A 27,459-nucleotide genomic window follows, 5' to 3' on the forward strand; every position below is an offset into this window, starting at 1 on the left:
ATGGTAGTTACATTTTATAAGGTCACTGTGAACACTGAATTTGCACACATGTCACTGTTGCTCCTAGGGGCAATATGAGATTAGGTTCCTCTGAGTCTCTGGGCATGAGACGTTTTTATCAGCTGAACAACACATAGCCCTGTTTTATGTGTGTTTCTGCTTAAAGACACTTGATTTAATAATACTGTTGATTGATTAACATGGAACTCACAGCCAACAGCCCTGGAACTCATGCCTGAAAGAAGCTTCCCGAACACTAGAATTTTCTCTGTAAGTACACCACAGCCTTCCTATGCTAGACAACACTTTAGCACCACACTTTTTGCAGGAGCAAGCAAAATCACCAATAAAAAGGGCAAAATTGTGAAAAACGGTCACCAAATGTCTCTCAGAAAGAATCCTAGTTTGCTCTATGAGACCTGAGAAAGTAGAGCGTGACCCTGTTGGACCCCAGCTGGGAAAGTGTGCCTTGGTCAACCCAACGTTGTTGCTGCTCTGTGCTTGTCCAGGAATGAATGTAGAAACACTGAGAGTATTGACTTTAGGGTTACAAATAAACGTTTTGCCAGTTGAGCATGTTCGTTAAAAAAAAAAAATTGTGACTAATGAAGATTGACTGTACTGATTTCAATAACAAATTAATACTCAAGAAAAATATCAGGTGTTGCTCTGCAGAGAATTAAGCAGGGTGATGCAGAGACACCAGGTAGGTGCTGCTGATTGGGAGGTCAGGTCAGGTACCTCTGAAGAGGCTTCCTCTGAGCTGGAACCTGAATCTCAGGAAGGAGGTGGTCCTGTGAAAGTCAGATGGAAAGGCATTTGAAGTGGGGGGAGCAGGCAGAGAAAAGGCTCAAGACAGGAAGGAGTTGGGAATGAGGAACCCCAAGAAAGCCAGTGTGACTGCTGAGGAGTAAGACGAGGGCAGGCCTGGTCCTTAGGACCTTGTAAGGTAGGATGATGCCGACAGACTTCCCAGGCGGAGCAGTGGCAAATCTGCCTGCCAGTGAAGCAGGTGGTTGAGACACCGGTTCCATCCCTGGGTCAAGAAGATCCCTCGAAGTAGGAAATGGGAACCCACTCCAGTATTCTTGCCTGGAGAATCCCATGGACAGAGGAGCCTGGTGGGCTACAGTCCCTGGGGTCACCAAGAGTCAGACGCAACTGAGCAACTGAGCACCCACACAGGTAGGGGTGAAGGGAGAGGATTGAATTCTGGTGAGCTGGGACATACAAAGATGACTGCAGTGTCAGAGCTACTGAAGGTCAGTTTTGGGGGTTGCTTGTGCAGTCTGAAGAAGTGTAGCAGTGTCCTGGTCACATGAGGGGCTTCAAGGGTGTCCTGGAAATTCTGGTCTTCCCGAGCCTACCGTTGCACAAGCCTTTTCTCACCCTGGGAGTGCCTTTCCTTGCTTTTCGAACCAATCTCTGTCCACGAAGCCCTTCCTTCGTGGGAGCACTTGATCCTGACTGCTACTTTGTTCTGCATTTCCTGAGCACTCTTGTTAATTCCACTGGTGCTTCATCATTGACTCTTGGTCTATTTCTCTGTCAGTGTTGCATTATCTAAAGACATTTCCCAGTCACATTTCCTAAATGTAGGGGTCATTTTGCCTCTTTAGTCTTTCTCTCTTGTTTTTCCTTTTTAATTTGGTAGTATGTGTTTTTTTAATTAGGTTTTATTGGTGTATTGTTGCTTTACAATGTTGTGTTGATTTCTGCTTTACAGCAAAGTGAATCAGCTATATGTATCTCTTCTTCTTTTTTTAAAATTTATTTATTTAGATTTGGTCACACCGCAGCATGGAGGATCTTAATTCCTCAACCAGGGATCAAACCCACTTTCCCTGCAGTGGAAATGCTGAGTCCTAACAACTGGACTGCCAGCAAAGCAATCCCTATCTCCTTAAAAAAATTTTTTATTACAGTGTAGTTGATTTACAATGTTGTGTTAATTTCTGCTGTACAGCAAAATGATCCCATTATACGTATGTTTGTGTAGATTCTTTTTCATATTCCTTTCCATTATAGTTTATTGCAGGGTATTGAATATCGTTTGCTGCGCTGCAGAGTACGGCCCTGTGGTCTGTCCATTCTGTATTTTATTCTCTCGGTATCCTGACGTAGTAGCCCCTGGATGTGATGAATGATTTTGAACTTCTGTGTTCTGGTGCTGTGACCATTCATCCTGTGGACTCACATCCCCTGGTTGTGAGTGAAATATACATGGATGATGGCACTGGGATTGGCGGGGTGGTAGGGGCTGAATGGTAGGCAAGGAGAGAGAGGGAGGTACATACAGGAGGAGTTACCTGTATGCTCCAGGTATTTCATAGAGCACACTTTGCATGTTGTATTTGTCAGATATTTTTCTGCATATTTGATGAAGGTGGGCAAATTAAATTTGCCTTGTTCAGTGTTTTCTGAAATTTTAATAAGCTGCTATATGTCTTGCCATTTTTTTCTTCCCATAGCTGTTGTTTTCACCATAACTATGTTCTCCTATTTTTTTGGCACCCCACTCCAGTACTCTTGCCTGGAAAAGCCCATGGATGGAGGAGCCTCGTGGGCTGCAGTCCATGGGGTCTCTAAGAGTTGGACATGACTGAGCGACTTCACTTTCACTTTTTACTTTGGTGCATTGGAGAAGGAAATGGCAACCCATCCCACGGTTCTTGCCTGGAGAATCCCAGGGATGGGGGAACCTGGTGGACTGCTGTCTATGGGGTTGCACAGAGTCAGACACGGCTGACGTGGCTTAGGAGCAGCATGTTTTCCTATTCTTTTTTCTACAGAAGTAATTTGTTTATTTTACTTTTCAAAATGGCTTCTGTTTTCCTGCGTGCACGTATGAGATTTAGTACAGTATAGGGTGTATGAGACACTTTATTTTTTTAGACTGAAAAGCTATGGAATGTGGTATATCCAGTATATAACTGTGACATATTTATCTAAGAAGAAACATGTTACCACAAACACAGGGATTTCTTTGCTTTGGAAAAGTTTTCAAGTGCATCAGTGCTTTAAAAATCACCTTTGTGTTATCCAAATGTGAGAATGAGTGATTTGTCAGAAAGAAAAATTGTGTTCCAAATAGATCTCAAGTGATTTCTTTAATTATATATTCATATTATGGGCCTTTTTAAAAAAGCTGAATGTTTTTACTAAACACTATGAAAATGCAATTATAAGCTACTGTGTCAATTAGGAATTAGAGGTTCTTAGACTTGTGGATTATTTCATAGCTTTGTGAGCACACCAAGTCTGCATGCTAAAATTGCTTTTAACCATAATTAAGTGCAGAAGAAGAGCTTTTAACCACTTCACTGCTAGCTTTTGACACCGTCAGTCATGGTTGAGTTTAGCAGGGTCAGATAATAGACTAATTTAATAAAAGATCTTAAAAATTTTTTTTTATTTCTTTGGCTACATGCCGTCTTAGTTGGGGCATGTGGTTCCCTGACTAGGAATCGAACCCAAGGCCTGCTACATTGGGAGTTCGGAGTCTTAGCCGCTAGACCACCAGAGAAGTCCCAATAAAAGTTCTTTTCTCATTGTCCTTGTTGAGACCTCATGCTGCTGCTGCTGCTGCTGCTAAGTCGCTTCAGTCGTGTCCGACTCTGTGTGACCCCATAGACGGCAGCCCACCAGGCTCCTCTGTCCCTGGGATTCTCCAGGCAAGAACACTGGAGTGGGTTGCCATTTCCTTTTCCAGTGCATGAAAGTGAAAAGTGAAAAGGAATTCGCTCAGTCGTCTCCGACTCTTCGCGACCCCATGGACTGCAGCCCACCAGTCTCCTCCATCCATGGGATTTTCCAGGCAAGAGTACTGGAGTGGGGTGCCATTGCCTTCTCCGTGAGACCTCATACAGGTACTTAAAAAAATACAGGTACTTAAAATATTTTATTCTAGTCCAATTTTTCTTTATTTATACAAAACTATAATTTGGTTTTGGAAAACACCCCAGTTGGTTTTTACCTTGATTTTAAACCCAGAAGAAAAAGTCCAGTCTCTCCTAGAACCAAGATGAACCAGTTGTTGAGCTGGCTGTGCTTGTAAACAACCTCACACTTTCAAGAAGATTAAGGACTCAGCCATCTCGGATGCCTGACGGGCTTAGCTTGGGATCACAGACTAGATAGGAAGCTGGCTCTGTGTTTGCTCAGTTGTCTACTGCAGTCCACCCACTGAACACAACAATTTACACTGAGAAAACATGGAAATTCAGTCCCAGGTGCATCTATGATGATTGGAAACACAGCTCAGAATGTACAGGTCACAAATAGTAACATCATAATTAGGTGAGAAGATGAAGTCATTACTAACCCCATGTGTGTGAAGGCAGAGCCATTTAGAGTTTCCATTACTAATAAGCTGGTAACTTTATGAATATTGCATCTTTGGTGAACAAAAATGGATACAGTCATCCCTCAGTGTATGTGGGGGATTGGTTCTAGGACTGGCTGCAAATTCCAAAATTTGTGGCTCTAGTCCCATAGTCAGTGGCTCTCTGGTATTATTGGTTCTGCATCCATTGATTCAACCAACAACAGTTTGTGTAGTACTCTATGTATCTATTGAAAAAAAAATTGCAAATAAGTGAACCTGTGCAGTTCAGATCCACTTTGTTCAAGGGTCAACTGTATAGATTTGTTCACTATGTTGGTAGAAAAGTCTGAGGAGTTAGTGTCTGCGTCTTTGGTGACCTATGGCAAACACATACAAAGAAAGTCATGTCCGGCCTTTAGGATTTTTTTAAATGGAAGAATTGATTTATCATGTTTCTGGTATACAGCAAAATGATTGAGTTATATGTGTGTGTGTGTATATATATATATATCTATATATGTATTGTTTTTCTCTATTCTTTTCCATTATGATTTATTACAGGACATTGAGTGTAATTTCCTGTGCTATCCAGTAGGATCTTGTTGTTTATCTGGCCTTTAAGAGTTTTTAAACTTGAGGGATTAAGGGAGTCTATTTAAAAGGAGGTTGAAGCCTCATTTTTCTGATTTGCACTTTTACATTCCCCGTAGGGACAGTACATATTGCCAGCCTCATCTCTTACTCTATATTCATTTACACTGCATCTTTATCACTCTGTATCTCCTGGAATGTAGCCATTGACTAGCCTCTTAATATTTAGTTAAGATTCCCTCATATCCTCATTCCATAGATTTGCAAATGTTTGAACGCTCTTCCTTCACCATCCCTTGTGAAGAGTTCCTTGAATTTTCAGGAGTCTTTCTTGTTTTTAGCTCTTTTTCCAACTGAATCCTTAATCTCACTCATAAGGCCCTCTCCATAGCTGTCTCTTTATCTTTTCTCTGCACAAACATAAACAGGAGCCTCAGACTCTTTTCCATGATTAGGGAAAAAAAAAAAAAATCACACAAGGCATTATGAACATAGAGATATTAATGAAAGGCATTTTAGAATCACAGCAATACCAGGACTTTAAAACTTACAGTAAGCATCCCTGTTCTTCAGTACTGTCTTACTGGACATTTCATGGACTTTGGAATTTTGATCCTTCTTTTTTCTTGCTCTCTCAAATTTCCATACTATTTTTACATCAAGAGGTTTAATTACACTGTATCCTTCCTCTCCTGTCTCCCTTTTCCTCAAGTGGCTCATAAAGTTTCCTAAATAAAGGCAGTTTCCTCCCCAAGACTTTGGGATCAGCTCTTATGATAATACCGCCCCGCCTCCCCCCGGCCCCCCTGCCCCGCCTCCCCCCGGCCCCCCTGCCCCGCCAGGACAAATACATTTGTCATGCAAAATATTGCTAAATTCTTAGCTCATTAGCTGTCTTTCTTTCTGTGTTTCTCTATCTTGGGGCTTATCTATAGAGCTTTTGCTTCACAGGACAGCAAGCTTTGATTATTTTGGCCATCTGTGCCAAGGTGTTAGAACCTACCAACCTAGTGCAAAGCAGGAGAGTCATATTGGTTTCTTTTCATGCTTTTCCACATTCAGTTCAGTTCACTTCAGTTCAGTTGCTCAGTTGTGTTCGACTCTTTGCAACACCATGAACTGCAGCACGCCAGGCCTCCCTGTCCATCACCAACTCCTGGAGTCCACCCAAACCCATGTCCATTAAGTCGGTGATGCCATCCAACCATCTCATCCTCTGTCGTCCCCTTCTTCTCCTGCCCTCAATCTTTCCCAGCATCAGGGTCTTTTCCAGTGAGTCAGCTTTTCGCATCAGGTGGGCCAAAGTATTGGAGTTTCAGTTTCAACATCAGTCCTTCCAGTGAACACCCAGGACAGATCTCCTTTAGGATGGACTAGCTGGATCTCCTTGCAGTCCAAGGGACTCTCAAGAGTCTTCTCCAACACCACAGTTCAAAAGCATCAGTTCTTCAGCACTCAGCTTTCTTTATAGTCCAACTCTCACACCCATACATGACTACTGGAAAAACCATAGCCTTGACTAGACGGACCTTTGTTGGCAAAGTAATGTCTCTGCTTTTTTCCTCACATTATGGCACATAAAATATTTGTAAGGCACACATGCAGGAGCCAATGGATAGGGTTGCATGTGGCCAAAGATGGCTGGTCCACAGGCTGCAGCTGTTTCGAGGGCCCTGGACCTCCTGGTGCCATCCAGTCAGCCCAGGACCAAGGAGATTACTATGGAAACATACCTGTAAACATTGTGTGGCCACCTGTTGCGAAGCTCTTGAGTACACTGGCCTCACTTAACCCAGGGAAACCTGAAGCAGCTCCTCATCTGTTTGGGCTACAAGTCTCTGTTTGGGACTTTTTGCAATATTTTCAGGAGATGCATAGTTTTTTTTTTAAACTGTTGTTTGATCACCAAGTTGTGTCTGACTCTTTTTGAGACTGTAGCCCGCCAGGCTCCTCTGTGCATGCCATCTCCCAGGCAAGAATACTGGAGTGGGTTGCCATTTCCTTCTTCAGGGGATCGTCCCCACTCAGGGATCGAACCCACATCTCCTGCATTGGCAGGTGGACTCTTTACCACTGAGCCACCAGGGAAGCCCATGGTTTTTTATACATAAATATGTATTGCATTAAGTTGCATTACTTCCAACTATGGAACTCTTAAAGGTACAAAACCAAAAAGCCTCTGCCCTACGGCACCAGGGTTACTGAATTGCACTGCATTGACGTTTCCAAATGTACCATATTAACATGTACCATGTTAGTCTCTTCTATGTTTAGTGTTATTTTCACATTCCAGTCATTGCTCCTTTTAATCAGCTGGATAATTTAAGGGGGCTTTAGAACATCAGAGGGAGAATCACCTCAACACATGGGTAGTTCATTCCAAAGCTGGTTTTCAAAAGGCATAGAGTGCAACCTTTCATTTTTTTTCATTCAATCATTCATTCAAGAAATGTTGGCTGAATGCCTGGCATATGGTAAGGAGAGAAAGGAAAAAAAATTGTCATAGAATCTTCTTCAGGAACTATGGAAACTGGAGTCCAACTTGAAGCATTGACGTTATGGATAATCGCTCAGTCATGTCCAACTCTTTGCAATCCCACGTACTGTAGCCTACCAGGCTCCTCTGTCCATGGGGTTTTCCGGGCAGTAGTACTGGAGTGGATTGCCATTTCCTTTTCCAAAAGGAGTTTATAGTACTGTTGATAACAGCAGTGGTGAAAGAATTCCCCCCAAAATGTGTTCTGGGTGAGGAAGCATTTTAGAGAGTAACATATAATTTTAACTGGTTCTTGAAGGGGAGTGAGATTCAGAATATCTAGAAGTGAGGTAGTCCTAAAATCATGGATTCCTGCGGAATTCAGTTTTAGTATTAAGAAAGGGCTTGTTTTAAAATAAATTACCTCTGAGAAGATAGGTTAGTGTTGGAGCTAAGAGTCTTTCTAAGAAAAATTGTATTTATTTTAATGAAAGAGAGGGAGGAAAAAAAGAAGAAATGATCAATGATGTTGGCATGATTCTAGTGTAAAACGATCCAACATAATTTATTCACTAAACGTTGGCAAAGAATTGTGTGTTAGCTGTTCAGATGGGTGCTTATTGTTCTGATAATGAAGAATAAGTGTCTGAAAATTGTTGCCTACTAAGAGAGCAGAAATAGAAATAATATGCATTTTTAAGACCCTGTAAATATTTTATTAGTTCATAGCCAACACCTTTATTGAAAGGGGAACACTTCTGCTATTTTGTGACAATTTATCTTATTAGACATGCTGTAAGACGTGATTGATGACGAGAGCAATAAGGGTTGTCCTTCTGCCTTCTCACCCCTATTCAGCAGAACCTGCTTACAGGTTATTTATTTTCCTTTTCTCCTCTGGATTGCTTTAGGACCTACAATAGAAATGACATAAAACTGCGATTTTTGAGTACTTCTGGGGTAGGGGGCCAGGACTATTTTGAATCCCTAGAAACAAGACTGAATTCTTGTTTGTTTTTTCTTGAATGTGCTGGTTGAAATAAATTCTTCTCGTGAGTTTTGAAAATTAGTCTGATAGGAAAGTTGCCCAAGAATTAAAGTGTAGAGGGGCCAGAAAAGGGGGCGAGGAAAGCCTAGCTATTCTACTTTTGCTGTTGTAATCAGTAGAATAAGTAAAAACTGGAGAAGATCCTTTTTGCCAGTTGAAAAGAAATGGACTCTTACACCAGCTGAGTGGGTTAGACTTGTTTGTGAAGGCTTGCAATCAGAGACTTTAAGTCGTTCACACAGGAACGAGTCATTCAATATATGAAGCAGCCACTTAGTGCGTTTAGCATTCATTCATTCATCCATCTTTTAAATGTTTTGTACCGACTTCCCAGGTAAGCCACCTGGTGCATGTGGGTGGCTATACCTCTTCTTGCACTGCTTAGATTCTTACCCACGTGTTCTTGTACTATGGTCATCTTTCTAAGCCAAAACATCTAGATCTTCCTTCTTCTTATCAATGACATGGAGCAGTGGATCAAACCAAATAGATGTATAATAATTTATTCAAGGAGTTTCCTTTAAAAAAAGTGCAGAAAAACATATCAGTTCTCATAATTAGAGAAAGCATTTAATATTTGATTTATTTAAAGAATTCCACAAGCCCTGGGGGCGAGCAGTATGTGTGTGTGTGTGTGTAAATTAGATATGGCATGTAACATTTTTTAAATAAAAAAATCTGAAGTTACAATAACCCCAAAAGGGTTATACATTGTCTTTACAGGTCCACACACAGCTAAGCATTCCTTGGGCTGCAAAAACGTCCTCTGCAGCTTAGGCTGGTCTCTAAGGAGCAATCGGCTTTTGATAATGGCTTCCCAGGTGGCTCCAATGGTAAAGAACCCATCAGCCAATTCAGAAGACACAAGAGATGCAGGTTCGATTCCTGGTTCTGGAAGATCCCCTGGGGAAGGAAATGGCAACCCACTCCAGGATTCTTGCCTGGAGAATCCCATGGACAGAGGAGCCTGGTGCTACAGTCCATAGCATTGCAAAGGGTTAAACAGGACTGAAGTGACTTAGCACTCACTCACTCAGCTCGTTTTTGATAGTTGCATTGCCCTTCATCTCTGTGCAGATTCAATCATGGCAGGGCTTTTGCTCCTTGACTGCTCTCTATATTCATGGAGGGACCACCTCCGTCCCTAGCCTCATGCTTATGTTTGGGTGTCCTGAAGATTTGCAGAAGCCTGCCCACCAGGCATCTTCTGTTTAAGACTTCTCTTGTTTTTACTGTAGGTCCATCTGGAACCACTCTTATGTAAGGTTTGGTACAAGACCTGGTCCTGTTTGCAAAGAATCTTCCACCCTTGCTTTTTTCCCTCACTTTGAACACTTAGATGCTTTGGTCTGCCTGATTATGATGACACTGATTTATTTTATTATACCTACAAGGGTAAAAAATTTCAAATCCTTCTATTTGCATTTATGTAAACATGAGTACATAAAGTTAATTTGAGGGTTGTTTTTCACGCAACAAAGAACAGTATCAGTTCAGTTCAGTTCAGTCGCTCAGTTGTGTCCGACTGTTTGCGACCCCATGAATCATAGCACGCTAGGCTTCCCTGTCCATCACCAACTCCCGGAGTTCACTCAGACTCATCCATCGAGTCAGTGATGCCATCCAGCCATCTCATCCTCTGTCGTCCCCTTCTCCTCCTGCCCCCAATCCTTCCCAGCATCAGAGCCTTTTCCAGTGAGTCAACTCTTCACATGATTCTGCCACAAAGTTGAAATAAGTGTTTTAACAAAATGAATTTATTGGGAAATCAAATGCAAACATTGCTGAAAAGGAAATGTAGTATATGCTATCTATTTAGGAGTTTACCAAAGATAGTCACTTTGGTAATTTGAGAAGTAAAGCCTTTCAGAGATATCCAGAATTAATCTTACCTTTTGAATGACTGTGGTAGGAGAGGCTACTTTTTTGTTTAAAACTCAGGTGAAGTCTGATACTTTTGTCTGGCGTCCACTTGGCTTCAGTTTGTTTGACATCACTGGACAGGACAATGCAACCTTATCCAGCATGACTTCCATTCTTGAAAAAAATGAAATGGGTCAGTGAGAAGATAAAAATTGAATTTCTTTAAAGTAGAGGAACTTGAGAAAACTATAAAGTGCTTACTCAAACAGAGATATTTCCATGGATTGGTAGCTAAGTAATTTAGAAGAGATTGGTTTATTTCTAAATGTAGAATGGTATCTGTACCAACTTACATTTGTGAAATAGGAAATCTTTGGAAAATAATGAAAAATTACGAACCATACCCATAGACAATATCAGCAAAACCAGATTGTGAAAGTACAAGAAGACAGAGCTCATCTTAGTCATGGTAGGGAGTGGAGAAAATCTCACAATTATGCACACTAAGAAGAGCCCTGTATGGTTAACAGTTCATACTAAGGCAGCCTGATTGAAAGCATTTCTCTTTGTATTCTTATAGCACCAGCATCTACCTGCGTACATTGTCTCAAAAGACCTTTGATCTCACAGTAGTCTTGGTTTTAGCTCACACACTGTCCTTTTATTGTTCCGAGCAATATCATTTCACAGGGATGATGCAATTGATTACAAATTCAGTTAATCTGAAAGTGATGCAGCATAAGTACTGTGAATCGTGAAATGTTTTTATTACTTCCTTTAGACTCTCATCTCCTTCGGTCATGGTCTTATGAGCGATCTCAGCAGTCATATAATTTTGATTTCTCTTTTCAACATTCTTTGCCTATGAGAAGGCAATCTTCTTTTTATTATTTTTATTTAGTTAGTTTTATTGTTTTATTTATTTTATTTCCGTTCTCCTGTTTTAACAGAAATCAGTTGTTCACTTACTGATTACTTATCGAGTCCTGCACTGGATTAGGTGTTGATCTGATATTATTTTCAGTTTTTCAAATTTTCTTAGTTGCTGGATTTTAAAAAAAAAAGGATATTAGTGTAGACAGGAGTGGAGATTTCTATTTTCTTTACCAGTTATTTGCTGCTTATATATATGTAGACTAAATGGTTAGTTTTGGGTATTCCCGCACCATCCACCATCAGACTTTTAAAGATATTGCTGTGGAATTAAAATAAATAGATCCCTCCTTACTGCAAAACTCATGGACTGGTGACACCTCAGAATAATGATGACTTTTAATGAACAGATTTGTATGGAAATGCCATTTTCAGAGAGAAAGAACTAGAGTTGGGATTTAATTTTCCACTGAAGGTCTGCATGAAAAGTAGCCCTAGGCCTGCTGTGCCTTCATCCTAGAGTCGTCTTCTGAATTATAACTTTTTTTTTTAGGATTCATAAAGGTAAGAAAGGCAAATAATCTGTTTTGCAGTGCAGCTATTTTTGCCTTCCGTGTAAAATCATTTTGTCCATTCTATTCCAAATGCCTTGCCCAGACTGGACAAGAAGAGTAAATATGAAGATGAATTCAAGGGCAGCGGTGAAATCCTTCACCCGTCCCCTCCCCTGCCATGAGGCTTTTCTGCATGAAGTTACAAGTTCATATTAACTGCTCGACTTTCAAACTTTAATGGAGAAACCAGTCTTTATTCTTTAGTGGTGTTATCAGTCAATTAAGTTTGTATTCTGCATCCTGTCTTAATATTTCTCTGCTCTTAGCTTCTCCTCCAGCCCCAAAGATCAGATTCCTTGCATGTGTCAAACTTCCTTTTCTCTCCTCATATTTCATCCTTCTAGGATCTGTAATGTGTCCAAGTTCTCAGAGCTCACTTGAAAATGGATCAAGTCCAGAGGGACTAGTGCCGACTTCTCATTAATCTATCAGAGTTTCAAATGTACGGGCTGGCACCAAAAGGGGTGGGAGAGGAGGGATGAGAACGAGGGCTTCTCTCCAGAATAGAAAGGTGCTGCCTCTATTTCTCTGTCAGAATTCTTACCTTAAAGTTCATTCTCTCCAAGGTGAATTTTGAGTTGAGCCATACAGGGGCAAATCCGCTTGAATCCATAGGAGTGAGACAAGAGTTTGGCTGGGACCCTGTGACTTAGCTTTGTGGTCTAGGAAGCATACATAAATTCACTCCATTCCCAGGCCTTTCAGCCCTGGAGGAAGAGGATTAGGGGAATTCAACAGTCTTGACCTTCCTGGGAGGCTGAATTAGAACTAGAGCCTGTTTTAACTAGCACAGCTTGAGTTTCATACTTGAAATGAAGCTTAAATCAAAATACTCTCTGCTCTTACCATATTCTGATGGGAAATGTATTAAATGTTAAAGTCTAATCTGAAAGCAAACATAACTTTCAATAAAACTATGCAACAGCATTTAATAGTGTTTATAGCTTGAGTGATGAGTGTCTGGGTCTAATAACCCAGATAGGAGAAGGAATTCCACGGTCCTCCTTCCCAATCTGGACCTGTCTGGAAGTGTTTGTTTGTACGAAATTTTTCAGTCTGAAAGTCTGTGTCATTGTTTAGATTCTGCCTGAGTAAACTGGTAGAATGATAAACTTCCTCTTCAGGTAGGGTTTATATCTTTTGAACCAGACCGTAGTCTCTGTCCTGGCTTTACTGTTAGTTCTGTAGATGTTTTTGGGTGGTCCCACTGTGTGCCAGATCTATACTGTGTACTTGCGGCCATAACGATAATGACAATGATACATAGCCCCTGACGAAGTACTGTCATTTTTGGAAAGTGAATCTGACAGACATGAAATAAGATGCTTGCTTAGAACAATCCTAAAGTAAATATAGTCAAAAGGCATGATGTCAAATGTCAAGTTTAAGTCAAGCAGCTATTTTGCAGTTGGTAACCAGGAAGAAGAAGAATGAGTGTGGGCCTTCATTACTGGGGGGAAAGTTTCATGAAATAAGTTGGATTTGAGATGCCCTGTGCAGAATGTGTTCAAACTGGGATGCCAGATTTTAAGAGTAATCAGTGCAATTAGCATAGATCTTCCCTTTTGGGTACCATACAGGGGTTTTAGGCATGCTTCGCATCCATCCCCACAACCCTGGGCACAGGCCTGAGCCCAGAGTCCCCAAACTAGTCAGCACTGCCCCAAACCCTTGTCTGTTTCCCCAGTATGCTGTACAGATCTGATTCTCTTCTCTTTGCATATGACATGAATAATGTGTGTGTGTGTGTGTGTGTGTGTGTGTTAGTCGCTCAGTCCGGTCCGACTCTTTGTGACCCCATGGACTGTAGCTCACCAGGCTCCTTTGTCCATTGGATTCTCCAGGCAAGAATCCTGGAGTGGATAGCCATTCCCTTCTCCAGGGGATCTTCCCGACCCAGGGATTGAACTTGAGTCTCCTGCACTGCAGGCAGATTCTTTACTGTCTAAGCCACTAGGGAAGCCCCAAAGTGAAAGTGTCAGTTACTCCTTCGTGTCCTACTCTTTGTGACTCCGTAGACTAGCCCGCCAGGCTCCTCTGTCCGTGGGATTCTCCAGGAAAGGATGCTGGAGTGGGCAGCCATTCCCTTCTCCAGGAGATCATCCTGACCCAGGGATCGAACCCAGGTCTCCCGCGTTACCGACAGATTCCGTACCATTTAAGCCACCAGGGAAAGCAGACATGAGTAATAGCATCAAATCAGAGGACTTTTTGGATGGCAAAGGGTCTTGAAACCAGGCCCCACAGGGATAGCTGAAGGGCAGCAGCAAAATGAGCTGGGAGCTGAGAAGATTAAGGACAAACATAATAGCGGTTTTCAAATATCAGAAAAGTTTTGTTACAGAAAAGTTGATTTGTTATAGATCAACCTTGGGTGCAGAATTGGGCATGTTGGATGGAGGAACCAGTGAACAGAGAAGAAATCAGCTCAAAGAGGAGTTTTCTGACAATTAAAAGATCTGACAGGGCACTGTTTTCAGAGCAGTGACTCCCTCAGCCCTGAAAGTGTGAGGAGAAGTTAGATGTCTGTATGGCCGGCTGTGTGGAAGGAGGGGATGGCAGGGTCAGACTAAATGGGCTCCAAGGTGCTTCTCCATTCTGATAGCTTGATCACTGGGGGTGTATTTAGGAAACCCAGGTGAGTTTCAAGTATGGCTGCAGAGACCTGTAGGGGTGAACAAACACGTCAGGGGAAGCAGGGGGAGACCCGGAAAGTTCTCTGTCGTGTGTGTGGTGAGGAGTGCCAAAAGCATCAGATTGATGGTTGAGAACTTTACACATTCTGGTAGGCAATGGGGAATGTCTTACTTCCTGTTATGGGGCAGGATATGATAAAACCAGTGTTTGAAAGCGTTGCTCTAATCTGTGCTCAAAGGATATAGAGGAGAGACAGAGAGAGACCTAGAGAGAGAGAAGATTCAGAGAGAGATTCATTCCAGGCAGGGGTACTACTTAGGAACTTTCTGGTTATCAGAGAAGTTCATCTTACCTTTATTATTGTGGGTGGCAATGGAAACAGAGAAAAGGGGGGGGCAAAATCAGAATTTAATGGAAGGGCTAACATCGGTCTCCTTGAAAATGGCTTGGAAATTGGATTCTTCAAATTATGACTTGAAAGGTATGTGACTGATTTTTTAGGTCAGCTGACCACAATCGGGTATTTATATTTCATCTACCATTCCCACTGACCACTGACTTGAGGCAACTCATAAAAATTCCTGTTATTCTTTTTCTTTGGTAGTATCACCCCAGTAAGAAAGAGTGTTTATAGAATAGTCTGAGTCCTAGATGTAAGGTGCCATGTTCTATTCATATCGTGCCATACTGATTCTTATTATTGGGGTTATTGTTCTCAGTTATGACAATGATATAATTTTATATTTCTTATCTGAGGATATTTTTGTCTTCCAGCAATATTCTGAAAGTGAGCCTTCTTATTGTTCTTTGAAAGACTGGCAGATCTTTCAAATATTTGTTTGAATGTTGGTCCATCAGGAAAAAGTGAAACATATGTAATATTCAAGATGATCACATGTATTCCTCCCTTTATTTAATATCTCTAATATCTAATTGGAAATCCTCTGGTCTCATCTATTTACCAGAAGCTATAATGATTCAGATGGGTGCTTTCCTGGGGTACTGATTTTTTTTTTCTGTGGGATTCTCTGAACAGGGCTTTCCTGAAAAGAATACATTAAGACTGTCAGAATGATTCTTTTCAGCAGGCTAAGCTTTGCAGATGTCCTTTGTTGAGGGAAAAACGCATTATTCTGAAAGTCCTTCTGATCTTCAGGAAAACTGAAAATATCAAATGTTCTTTTACCATTTGAACTTCCCTATAAGAAAATCCCAGAAATTTTTATTTTTGGACTGAGATCATTCAGCGCTCATGGCGTTTTAAAGCATGAGAGTAGAAATGTCTGGAGGAAAAAAAAAATAACTTTTAACATATGCATTTACTGAGAGGAAGATTTCTCTGCTCTTGAAATGCAGGCATCATTGTGCCCTCTTTCTGTTTTCCATTTAACTTTTTTTTTTTTTTTTTGGCACCTGAACATCTTCCCCAGTGATGTGTCCACCATAATCATCTTGGGATATAATGACTTAATGTGTGCAAGTAAGGCATGGCTCAGATATTCACCGAGATATTCACAGGTTGACTGTGTCCTGAACAAGATCATACTATTTCAGGATTGCAGCAACAACTCCAGTGCGTTGAAAAGAGAAGAAACGAAGACATTCCTCGGAAAGAGTTGGTTTCACGGCTTAGACATCCATTTTGTGCTCGTACAGGCAGACAGTGCTTGGGTGGGAGAGAGCTCACTTTGATTTACAGAGCCTTATAAAACGTGCTGTTCTTTGTATCCAAAGCCACAGACCTGCTGTTAAAAGGACAAGTACCGGGAGCTTTTTTTTTTTTCCCCCCTGGTGGTAAAATTTGTAAAAGCCAACAGCATTCTCTTTGGGAAGCTCCTCAAAGATGGGGCCGAGTCTGTTAACTTCTGTGTGTTTGTTTAGTGTTTGGCACGGGGCCACATGTCCACAAACCCACACAAATGTTGTCAGTGATGATCGAAACTGGGAAGAGAGTGAGGAGCGACGGGGTTTGTTTAGCCTGATGGATAGAGGAGAGCTCAGAGGTGGGGAGAGGAAAGATGGATGGGAGGGTTGTGGATGTATTTTGGCAGATGCTACTGCTGCTCTTGAAGAAGAAGGAAAAATGGCTGCCATGATCTTCCGGCAGTGTCCTGGCCTTCTGCTGGGGAACTGGTCCCTGGTTTGAAGGTGTCTGAGATGGTCAGTGTGATTAGATGGTGAAAGGTCACTTGTGGCACAGTCCTGTCTTGGCCTTGCTGTCTGCCTGCCCTGTTCAATCCCTTACGTCAGTCCCAACCCCCTTCCTTCGCTTCCTCTTTCACTTCCGTCCTCAGCTGAGTCTTTAGTGCCTGCTTCTCTTCTAGGCTGTGAAGCTCCCACTCTTTTCCTTCCCATGTCTGGGGACCATTTCATGGTTAAAAGGAACTCTTTGCGTTTCAGCATTTTCATACGTGAGGAAGCTGAGGGCAGATGGGGAAAACCTACATTTTCTCACGTGCATCTTGCATTTTCTTGCCTCTTTAGTGGGAAAGCATACAACGGATTATCCTGTCCATAGGATGAATATAGACTTCAGAAGTAGGATGGCTTCTTATTGTTTAAAATGTATTCATTTAAAGCAGTTTTGTTGAGAAAAATTCCTCAGTTTGGGGGAAAGATAGAGACCAGAATCCAGTATGCAGTAGTTTCATTAGTTTTTTTGTTTTTTAATTGAACTAAAATTGATGTAGTGTTGTACAAGCCTCTGCTGTAGAGCAAAGGGACTCAATTTATACACACACACACATATATATTCTTTTTTAAAAATATCATTTTCCATTATGATTTGTCCCAGGATATTGGATATAGTTCCCTGTGCTATACAGTAAGACCTGGTTATTTATCCATTCTGTGTGTAATAGTTTGCATCGACCGACCCCGAATTCCTAGTCCATCCCTCTCCCTCCACTGTTGACTTATTTGGGAAGTAACAAGAATAATGAAGGAAAATTTCTCACAGGTAGTAGATTGCCACTGAGCTGAAATTCTACTCTGTGTGCAGGTGCTTGTGAAAAGTTACAGTGATTTAGAATAGAAAACCTGAAAAACCCGTCTGCTGCTAGTTAATAATTACCCCGATTCTAGTTTTTTCAGAAAAGATGATTTATGATAGAAGGAAGAAAATCTTCAGACAGGTATATAGTTGATTATATTCTTGAAAAAGATCTTGCAGGCAAAAATTACTGTGATTTTAGGAAGGCACTCTTGGTTTTAACATATTCTTTTTCACTTGATTCATAGAACTCTTTTCTGTGAGAAGTTTTTTACTTTGGTTGACAAGCATATTTTCTTCTAAAGTTAAGGCCTCCGACCTGATTTTTGCCTCTGTCCCAGGTGTAGTTTTCCTCAGGGCGACTCTACCTCAGGGCAACTTTAACTTTGTCCAACACTCTCAATGGCAGTTGAACCCTCGTGGCCTCAGGAAGAAAATGTCACCCCTTGTGGTTTCTCACTGCCTGAGGCGGGATGATGTCCATCAGTTCGAGGCCCATGTGTTCCCAGAAGCACATTGTGCTCTCTGCTTCTGGAATAGTCCAGTGACTGCGGTCAATGGTGTCCCTCCTCAGGTTTGGTTGTGCTTTTTGCTTTAAGGTTAAAGTGACTCTACACTCCGGTTTTTCCGACACTCCCATTGTATACCTCTTTCATGCTCCCGTGTTTATTGCTGACTTCCCTCAGGTCTTAGAGGACAGAGGCCAGGTTCATAGTGAGTGTTACGTTAAACCCCATGCCGCTGTATTGGAGAGAGAAGCCATTGTTGTCGGTAACTTAGTAACCGTGGGTCTATCTGAACAGGTTTCTGATCTGGAGAGTGGATTTCAATTATTCATTTAAGAGATCTTCATTTACCAGCTATTTCGTGTCAGAGGTGGTTCTAAGAAAACAGAGTCATACCCTGAAGAAGCTTCTGTTTTGACAGGCGGTACTGAAAATGAAAAAAGATACAATTTAATGTCAGGTAATAATAAATGTCATAAAGAAACAAAAGTGGAATGTGGGGGTAGGAGTGTTGTCAAAAGTGCTGGTTTAGATGGAGTGTCCAGAGACATCTTTTCTTCTTCTAGTTGGGTTTATTGAGATATATATATATATATATAAAATTTTATTGGAGTATAGTATACAAGGCCATGTTGTTTTTGTAGAGCAAAGTGAATCAGCTCTATGTATACATCTACCCCTCTTTTTTTGGATTTCCTTGTCACAGAGCACTGAGCAGAGTTTCCTGAACTCTCCAGTAGGTTCTCATTAGTTCAGAGACAGATTCTGACATTTGCAGCATCACCATCCTTAGGTAGATCCTGTGCAACAGGGATGGCCTCCTCAAATTGCCTCATCTGCTCCTGGAGCAGCCAGAACCTTATGAGGGAAAGGATGGTGATACCTCAGTGCCATGGCGGTTTGCTTTGTGTGTTATCTTCAGTTGCTCTGAACTTGCCTTCCATATCTTATCTCTGGGTCCAACCATCTGACACCAAACATTTTCTATTTGGTCTATTCCCCACATCACACTTCCAGTCAGTTTAAAAGTTCTAAGAGGTATGGAGAGAGCTGGATAGTTTAAAATATGGTGCAGTAACACTACACAGTGTTCTCCAAGGCTGCTTTCTGTCAGTCCTGTGGCTCCTCGGTAGGCATTCTGGGAAATTCCTCCAATGCCCCACATCTTAGTTCGGAACCTCCTGCCATCTGAGAGCATTGCCACATTTCCTGAACCTTAGAGAGTGGAGGGAAATGTGGAGGGAAAAATCCAAAACCTTCAGACTTAAGTGTTTGCCAAGTGCTCTGCAATCTGCCTTTCCGTAATTCCTCTCATTATCTCTGTGGATTGCACGTCACGGAATCAGTGGAGGGACAGATGGAGATGGCAGAATGGAGGAGAGGAGCAAGAAATGACATTGAGCTGTTAGCTCTTCACGGGGATGGTCCGTCTGTGGGCTTCCTGGGGGGACAAACGTGTGATTGCCGCATGGGATTGGCTCTCGGTAAAGGTTGTGGCATGAATCAGATACATCGGGTGGGAGAAGGGGGAGAGCTGCTATTTATCTGAAAAGTTCTGAATACAGTTAGGTTGTAAATAAAATCCTGCTGTCGATGAGGAATGTGATTTCAGATCCTTTTGCATGGCGAATTTTCTTGATCTGGATATCATAAAGAATTTTAAAGAAATGTGTGTTAAGAGTTGTGTCCGACTCTTTGTGACCCTGTGGATTGTAGCCCGCCAGGCTCCTGTGTCCGTGGGGATTCTCCAGGCAAGAATACTGGACTAGGTTCCATGTCCTCCTCCAAGGGATCTTACTGAGCCAGAGACTGAACCCGCGTCTCTTGTCTCCTGCGTTGGCAGGCGCTAATGCCACCTGGGAAGCCCTTTAAAGAAATGGGTGGCATTTAAAACTCTTTAGTCAATGAAGAAAGCCTGAGTAGTGAGGTGGTCATTACACAGGGGGTCAACTCACTGTCCCCTAGGGTTTGGATTGCTGACAGTATCTTGGATGCTGTAGCTGATGACTGGTTGGTCTGGCCTTAGGTGCATTTACCCGTCTGTCCATCCATCCACCCATTCAAGTTTGTCATGTAGGAATCAGATATATTGGGAGTGGGGGGAGAGCTGCCGTTTATCTGAAAAGTTCTGAATATAGTTAGATTGTAAATAAGATACTGCTGTTATACTTACTATTATACTTTACCAGTGATACGTCTATTTGGTTTTCTTATCGATAGAATAATAATAGGCTTTGTCTGGGTCCTGTTCATTCTAGAAGCCTGAGCTTCTAGAATTATAGTCTATAATTGATTATAATCAATTATAATATAATTGTGTATAAGAGAGTTAGACTTCCCTGGTGGCTCAGATGGTTAAGCGTCTGTCTACAATGTGGGAGACCTGGGTTTGATCCCTGGGTCGGGAAGATCCCCTGGAAAAGGATCTTTGGGGAAATGGCAGTCCACTCCATTACTATTGCCTGGAAAATCCCATGGACTGAGAAGCCTGGTAGGCTACAGTCCATGGGGTCACAAAGAGTCAGACATGACTGAGCAATTTCACTATGTAAGAGAGTGGGAAGAAAGTGAACATGAATTAAACATGAGTCCCGCCTCCTCCAAAAAGCAGTAGTATGATAGGTGTGGTGATGTTTAAAGGAATAGCAGTAGTGCAGTTGGAGGCTGCCCAGGAACCCAGCATAGCTGAGTTTAACTGAGAGGGGACTTTAGAGAAGGGAGAGATTATTTTTGGCTGCAAGTGTTAAGAAAGGCTTGTGGGTGAGGGAAGGGGGGCATTCAGTTTTAGAGGAGGGAAGTTATGCTAAGTCATGAGCGCCCATGGATTGTTATCCTGGTCTCACTTAAAGTTCACAGCAGTGCGATAGGCTTTATCACCCCCATTTAGCAGATGGAGAAACTGAGGCAGAGAGTGAGATGAGGCCACTTGTCCAAAGCCACCCGGCTGTTTAGAGGCAGAGCTGGCATCCAGGAGGAGGGCTCTTAACCCCAGTTTCATCCTCCTGTCTTGAAAGTTGAGTCAGTAGAGAGATGAGGGCAGCTGGACATTGCAGGTGAATAAAAGAACATTTCCCTTGGCATGGTTGGGAGGAAGTGCCCTGCACATAGGAGGGACAAAAGGGGTGGTTGGCAGAGGACCCGTAGCATCCTGTGCCCCAGGGGTGGTAACAGAAAACAGGCCTGCAAAGACAATTTGAGTCTGTTAGGAGAGACTCCCTAGTGTCTGGCTGCAGGATCTGGTCTTTATTTGGCCCATGTGGAGGTTTTGTGCAGGATCGGGCATGATTAAAAGAGTGCATTGCAGGATGTTTATGGTGCTGAGACCTTCCTATGATTCTAAAATACTTTCATGCAACTAAGCTCTTCAGTATGATGCGGAAGAAACTCCCTCCCCCAAATTTCCTGCAGTCTAAGCCCTTGAGAGTTTTAATCCCAGGGTTTCTGTCCTAAGGAACACTCGGGCACCTGGCTTCACTAGCTTACTATCCTGAACATCAGCACTTTAAAAATCCCTGCTTAGTTCTTGGGATTTTGAGAAGAAAATTCCTTAATCTTCCTCCTCTCTGCTGTTCCCTTGGTTTTAACCTATTTTCTGCTACTTCAATAAAACTTCCGCTCAATAGATGAATAATTAGATGTCCTTTGGCTTTGCTAGTGAGCACTATAGCATAATATTTAGATTAAAACAGTGTAATGACAACGCTAGAAAAATACATCCTGGTTACATGATGAATTCCTCCCTTTCCTTGTTATTCGTGGTATCCTGGGGTGGCCTACTGGAGAAAAAATACTATTTGATTCTCCCTGGGTGGTCAGACAGGACTTGTAAAGACTCTTGTTTGTTTTGTGTTGAGGCTTCAAAGGCATGCAGGCTTTCCTACATAAAGATGTACTAAGAAAATAGGAATTTTTTTGAAGTTGCTGTGTATAAAGGGAAATTCAGAGCAACCATCTTCCTTTAGAACTAAAAGCTAATGTGATTAGAGGGTCCCTTTTCACCAGGCGTCTTTGTTGTTTCCATTTTGAATCATTACCACCGGTCTGATGGGGAAAATTTGTGCTTAAAAAAACTCTTCATCTGTTTTTCTATTTCTTTAACCATCATACAAACACAGTCTTCCATTTTTAAAACTTCATTCATTGTGCATATTTAAATTTTGTAAGAACTAAAAATCTGAGTGGGGTGTGCATGTATGTGTCTGTAATTCAGGACTCTGGAGGTTTGTGCTGCCCAAACATATTCCAGGCCACGTGACATGCACATTCCAATTAGTAAGGCCCTCCTGCTGTGGAGTGGGAGACAAGTTTGGATTGGGGTTAGGGCTGGCTAAATGTAGGATACTTTTTACTGCAGCCTTTGCAGCACTCCTTTATTATCGCCTCGGGGTCAGTGAGCACTTAGGGAAGCAAGTGTCTTGTGCGCAGTTATTTTTTTTTCTGCTGGGTGGTGTGTGTCAGCCATTTTATTTACCCATGCTTCTATTTTCCCTTTCATAAAATTTTTAAACATTTTAAAAGCTTTTTTTAAAATTTATGTTTTTAATTGAAGTACAGTAGATTTACAGTGTGGTGTTAGCAAAGCGTACGTGATTCAGTTATATCAATATGTAGCTGTCCATGTATCTGTGTATCTATTCATAAAATTAATTGTATGTGATGGGGGAGGTTGGTAGTGATGAATTAATTATTTTAAGTCTGGAGGGAGCAGAGCAACTGTGTCCTACGTCAGACCACTGATCTATCTAATAGGTTATCTTGCCACCTGATTCACCGGACGAGTGTGCCTAGCCAATTAGATGATTCCCTATAAGGAAAGAAGATTAACCTTGGACCCAGAGAGCCAGACAGTTGCTTTATGCAGTGGATTCTCTTATTGAAGCTGCTTCATGGCCTTGGCCTAATAGGAATGTCGGATTTCTAATCCCTAGAAAACGATTGCTCCTTAAAAAAAAATAGCCATGGTGTGAAATAGTTGAATCTTTCATGACTTGCCAACAACTTTGCTTTTGGAACCAGGTGCTGAGGAAATAAGTAGTTTGGGGCTGTAGCCTCTAAAAATTTTAAGCGAGATCAAAACCTCCCAGCTTCCTCCTTGTATCCAGACATAACCTGGGTTTTTCTGTTAAACAAGGAATATTAGAGAAAGGAAAATATAAAATTTTGAGTAAAAACATTAGGAAGATAGACTCATTTTTCTGGGCAGTCTATTAGGCAATTATTTTATAGTCAAGAACATTTTCACAAAGTATCAGATTGTTTTGAAAAGATAAGTCTGGGCACAGAAAACAAGCTTAAGCCTTGAGGTAATCGTGCCTATCTTTTAAGTCCTGGGGTCAGAGTTCACGGTGGCCCTGATGTGATGCTACCAGCAACAGGATGGTGCTCAGTAAATCACCCAGGGTGTATGCGAAGAACTTCCCGTTTGGGGTCAGCCAGCTCCTGATTTAGATCTATGGCTTTGCTACAGCTGGTTGTGTGACCTTGCGCAAGTCCCTGTGCAACTCTCAGCCACAGCCTTCTGTTGCTATCAGTTTTTGCCTTACTAAAGGGTTTTAGAAGTTCAGTTAAATAAACTAGAGAAAAGAACTCTGTAGGGTCTGGTATGTATACTCCCGTCACCTCTCTTTTCTTCTGATCCTAGGACTAGTGTAACTTTGTCCTGTTAGCTCTGGGAGTCACTCTGAAACACATCTAAAAACCCTTCCTTTTCCAGATAATGAAGTCTGGGTCCAGAAACGGGGAGTGACGGGCTTAGGTCCTTAGTGAGGGACCAGCAGAACTGGAGCTGAAAACCATGCCTTACTGGATGCTTCCAGTTTTACTCCAGGTAAGGAGGAGGGCTTCTCTCTCCAGAGTGAGCCCCTTGCATGGCTTCAGAGCAGTCAAGCCCAAGGCCCGTCTTAGGGGTATTGTTTAAGAAACAAGCAGCTCTCCGAAATTTCCTCTAGGAACCTTCAAGGTAGACATAACTGTGCTCTGAAACCTTGCTCTGCTGTGTGTTCCTTCCATTTACTCTTACAACTTCTGACTCAGTTTCCTTTTCTCTCCCAGTGCTCCCAGGTGACCACAGAAGCCTTGACACCCAGCGAGGTCAGGTAAGAGACTTCCTGGATGGGGGATAGTTTCCAGATAAATCCCTGACTCCCTTGGTGGTTACTCGTTGCCTCTTGCTCATTTCTGGGCTGCCCCAAAGATCCTGATGGTCACCATTCCCTTTTCTCTTTTCCATTTTGCTTTCCTTTGTTTAAGTTTCTTGTTTATGCTATTATTCTATCACGTTTTTGATTTTATTTTTATGTATTCATTCATGCATGTGGTAACCCTTCAGGACAAAGGTTGCCCATGAGGAAGGTGGCTGGGTGCATGGCGGATGTCAACTCTATCTGTAATGTTTAAAAGTTTTTTTCAATATGTATTCTCTAAAAGATAAGAACTTTTGTTTTTTAAAAACATAAGCACAGCACTATTTTCATACCTAAAATACCTAAAGCAATAGTTAGCAAAAAAAAAAATAGTTAGCAATAATTTCTTTATATGAAGTATCCAGTCAATGTTCAATATTCTTATGATATAGACAGTTACTGTAAAAACAAACCTCTTAGGGATAGAAAATAGAACAGGAGGGCTATGGCTAGCACTGCTGTATGGTAGAGTTTCCAGCTGTCAAAGTAGATCCCAAGAGTTATCACAATGAACAATGGTTTTTTTTCTTTCTCATTTTTTGGTTCCTATATGAGATGATGGGTGTTAACTGGATATTAAGTAAACTTACTGTAATAATATCACAGTGTATGTAAGTCAAATCATTATACTGTACATGTTAAACTTACACAAGACTGTATGTTAATTATATCTCAGTAAAACTGGGGGAGATTAAAAAATAAAAGCAAAAAGAAATATTTGTTATTTCAAATATTTGGAGGTACCAGAAGTGTAGTGAGACCAGCATCATTAGTATTACCAGGAAATTTGTTAGAAATGCAGATAGTTGAGGTTTACCCAGGAAGGAGTGGATCAGAAACTTTGGCAGTGGGGGTGGTTAAAGAGCCCTCTAGGTGATTCTAATATCTGGTAGAGTTATGATACGCACTGGCCCAAAGGAAATAAAAATTGTGTACTCTCTACACAATCTATTTTTTTAAAAATTTACTTCTTAACCGGAGGAAAATTGCTTTACAATTTTGTGTTGGTTTCTGCCATACAACAACGCAACAGCCATAATTATACATATATCATCTCCCTCTTGAGCCTCCTTCCCCTAGCCCTACTCCACCCCTCTAAGTCATCACAGAGCACCAAGCTGGGCGTATTATATGGCAACTTCTCAACAGCCATCTATTTTACATATAGTAGTACACACAACTGTTTGGTCTTTTAAGACGTATCCCGAGACCCTCAGAATACCTAAGATGGTGCACTTATACCCCAAATACTGTGATATAATAACAGATATATTTTTGGCCTTTGATCCTAGCTCTTGGCTGGAGCTCCTAAACCCCAAGTAATTTCATAAGAGATGAGCAATATTGGTTATTGTCCAAATGACCAGATAAAGCTCTGGAATGGAGGAGGTGAAAAGACCATCTTTTGTTATTGGATAAAAGCCCCTTTAAACCACTGCTGAGTTTATGTTAATGAGGTGATAATTTTGGAAAGCCTTGAAATATGGAGGTAGGTTGCCAGGGGAACCAACCTGCTCTTTGGGAATTGGTACTTTTAGCCCCGCCCCCTGGCCACCAGGAAGGGCAGTGAGCCTGGAGGTTGACCAGTTGATGCAATCAACCCTGCTTTACATGGTTACATGCTTACGTGCTTACGTAAGAAGACCGGCCTTGAAGAAGCCTATGGGTGGGGGGCGGGTGGTGTTTGGTGAGTGGCTCCCTTGAGTATGTGGTGGTGGAGGGAGGTTGGTGTCCTGGACACAGAAGTGGAAGCTGCACACACCTTGCCCTGTACCTCTGTCCCATTTGGCTGCCTATACCTGGGTTGTGTCCTTGGAAGCTGCACACACCTTGCCCTCTACCTCTGTTCCATTTGGCTGCCTATACCTGGGTTGTGTCCTTGATGATAAACCACCAGACGAGTGAGTGAACTGTTTTCTTGAGTTGTGTGAGCCATTCTAGTAAATTGTGAAGCCTGAAGCGGGGGTCGTGGGACCACCCCCCCGCCGACTTACATTGGTGGGTCAGAAGTTCAGGCTGCAACCTGAACTTGAAATTGGCATCTGCAGTGGGCAGCGAGCAGTCTCGTAGGCCAGAGGCCTAAACCAGTGAGGCCTGTGTTAATCTGGGGCAGTTAGGGTCAGAATTAAAGTACAAGACATCAACTCTGTGTATGTCGAGAATTGGAAAATTGTTTGGTGTGGGAAAGCCTGCATATTTGGCTTCAGAAGTGGTGTGCAGGTAAAGAGAAATAGGAGTTTTGCTTTTCGTTTTCATTTTATTAAATATTAATACACTCTTAAGAATTTAACTTTCCATTTAGTTATTACAACATATTGACACTGCCCTGTGTATACATCCTTGAGTGTTTTACACCCAACAGTTTGTGTCTCCTTTTCAATCACCAAGATGGTGTCTGGGGTTTCATGGCCTCCTAGGCCTGGTTCCAAGTGTGCTCCCACCTCTAGCTGTGGAGAGCTTCAGATTTTGCCTGCTTCCACATTAGGAAGCGTGCATGGTAGCAGGCGGTGGAAGTAATGACTAGAACTTTTTGCAGCAGGACAGCCTGGGTGAAATTAGAGGAAATTGGAGCTCTAATGTCTTTGAGTGGATTTGGTAGAGAAACTAGCTTCTTTTGAAAAAACAAAACACACATACTTCTAAAGCTGTGGTTTTCATCTTCTGGTGGTGTAGCGGACTCACCTAGGAGGCTTTTAAGAAACACAGGTCAGCTGCTCTGAACTCAAGAGTTTCCGGTTTCAACTGAGTTGGGGGTAGGCAGCAGAGGGACGCAGATGGAAAGGTTCCCAGGGCCATGTTGGTTTGAAGGCTTCCCAGGTGATGCTAATTGCAGTCCTGATTCAGAACCACTAGGTTTGGTTTGGGATTCAGATGAGAAAGAAGGTAAGAGATCCTGCAAGTATACATCCAAGGGGTCTTACCCTTCAAAAGACTAAATGGTTTTCAAACTGAGTCTTAAAACTGTTAGTGGCCTGGTTTGGTTTGGGTAAGTGTTTTTCTGCCAGTCTAACTTATTTTCAGCTGGTGCTGCTCTTTTGCAAAACATTTTTGGCCAGTTTGTTCTAGGTGAGGGGATTTGACTGAACTTTGTCGACTCATTTGTACGTGTGCTGGAGGAGGGTGTTCCTATAGCATATAAATTATAACCCCTCTCACATCTGTGATTCTTTTTATGGCTCCAGGGAAGGAACTCAGAGGGACTGATTTTGCAGTGTGAGGTATTTCAGTTTTTCTAAGGTATTAGTGCAGCCAGAGCCTTCCTTGCAGTCCCGGAGTTAACCTAAAGGAAAGATTGAGCTGTATTTGAGTGTTGAAATATTCCATGGAAAAAGGAAAGGGAAACAAGTTCC

General features: G+C 42.0%; 1 long non-coding RNA gene across 1 annotated transcript in view; it reads left to right on the forward strand.

The window, feature by feature from the left end:
* The window catches only part of LOC120870293, a 179,567-nt gene that overhangs the window by 74,081 nt on the left and 78,027 nt on the right, over positions 1-27,459 (forward strand). Inside the window, exon 4 of the long non-coding RNA XR_005722765.1 lies at positions 23,988-24,022. This is a non-coding gene — a long non-coding RNA (uncharacterized LOC120870293). The remainder of the gene's footprint in view (positions 1-23,987; positions 24,023-27,459) is intronic.

The sequence above is a fragment of the Oryx dammah genome, unplaced genomic scaffold (genome assembly GCF_014754425.2).
Source record: "Oryx dammah isolate SB20612 unplaced genomic scaffold, SCBI_Odam_1.1 HiC_scaffold_11, whole genome shotgun sequence".
Classification (NCBI taxonomy): Eukaryota; Metazoa; Chordata; class Mammalia; order Artiodactyla; family Bovidae; genus Oryx; species Oryx dammah.